Here is a 1,262-nt window from a genome sequence, read left to right as displayed (position 1 = left end):
GGGCTTTTAATGTTGACAACTGTATTTCTAGATTGGAGTATGTGTATTACAATCACATGGGAACAGATGGATTATGACACCAATGACAGAGCAGATTAAGTCAATAAATTAATTAATTTGATCAAGGAGTTTCTAATAAAATATAAGTAGTAAAATCCCTATGCAGCCTTTACTAGTAATGAGATTTCAGGGGTCAAAAAATACCACACTTTGTTTTCCCCCAATTCTCACCTGAACCTCAAATGTAGTATTCCAAATTTCAGATCTGGTGGTGTGTGGGAAGGGGGGGATTATTTTGAGTCTAGTACTTTTTAATTACTTTAAAAATGGATCAAAATAAACATGACTTTGTATCACAATCCAATAATTTGATTTTCTGACCTCTTTAATCTGAACTTTTTTTTCTTTCTAGAATGTCTACTCCAGTGTATTTTATAGCTATTATACCAGTTCTGATGTACTAACTGCAATTGAATATTTAATAACCTGTCCTTCTTTCTTTAGACTGACACACCCTAAGCACAGATACTAATTTTTCAAGGGTTTAGGGTGTGCCATAGCTTCATAGGTAGAAACTCACCAAATAATATTTAAGGGTCTCAAAATATTCATACACCATCCAAAGAGGATGCCATGTACCCTGGGAAAGATTAGCCCCCTCAAAAAGCCTGAGCCTGGTGCTCCTTCCTGCTCCCTTCTCTGGAATACAGCTCTAGTTTGATCCCTTTCAAACATACCCCTTTTGTCTGTTGGGGGAAACGCTTAATATCCCAATTCCATCTCTTGACAAGTTACCCATGACCAACTATAGAAATATAACTTAAATGAAAGGGACACAGGCACCTGGGTGGCTCAGTCAGTTAAGCGTTGGACTTCAGCTCACATCATAATCTCCTGGTTCTCGAGTTCAAGCCCTACATCAGGCTCTGTGCTGACAGCTCAGGGCCTGGAACCTGCTTTGGATTCTGTGTCTCCTCTCTCTGCCCATTCCCCCCTCGCATTTTGTCTGTCTCTCTCAAATATTAGTAAAAAACATTTAAATTTTTTTAAGAAATAAATGAAGGGGATATTAGAAGGATCTGTGACCTCTATAGTTCTTAAATCTTCCAGACACTCTTAAAACCCTCACACTTTGCAGGTAAAGTGACATGCAGAGAACATTAAGTGACCTATGTAAGGGCAAAGATTTAACTAATGAAAAAATGGGACTGGAGGTTGGGCCAGCAGATTCCTAGCCCTGTGCTTCGTCTAACAAGACAATG

This window comes from Panthera uncia, chromosome A2 (assembly GCF_023721935.1).
Source record: "Panthera uncia isolate 11264 chromosome A2, Puncia_PCG_1.0, whole genome shotgun sequence".
Taxonomy (NCBI): Eukaryota; Metazoa; Chordata; class Mammalia; order Carnivora; family Felidae; genus Panthera; species Panthera uncia.
This window is presented reverse-complemented; position numbering follows the sequence as displayed.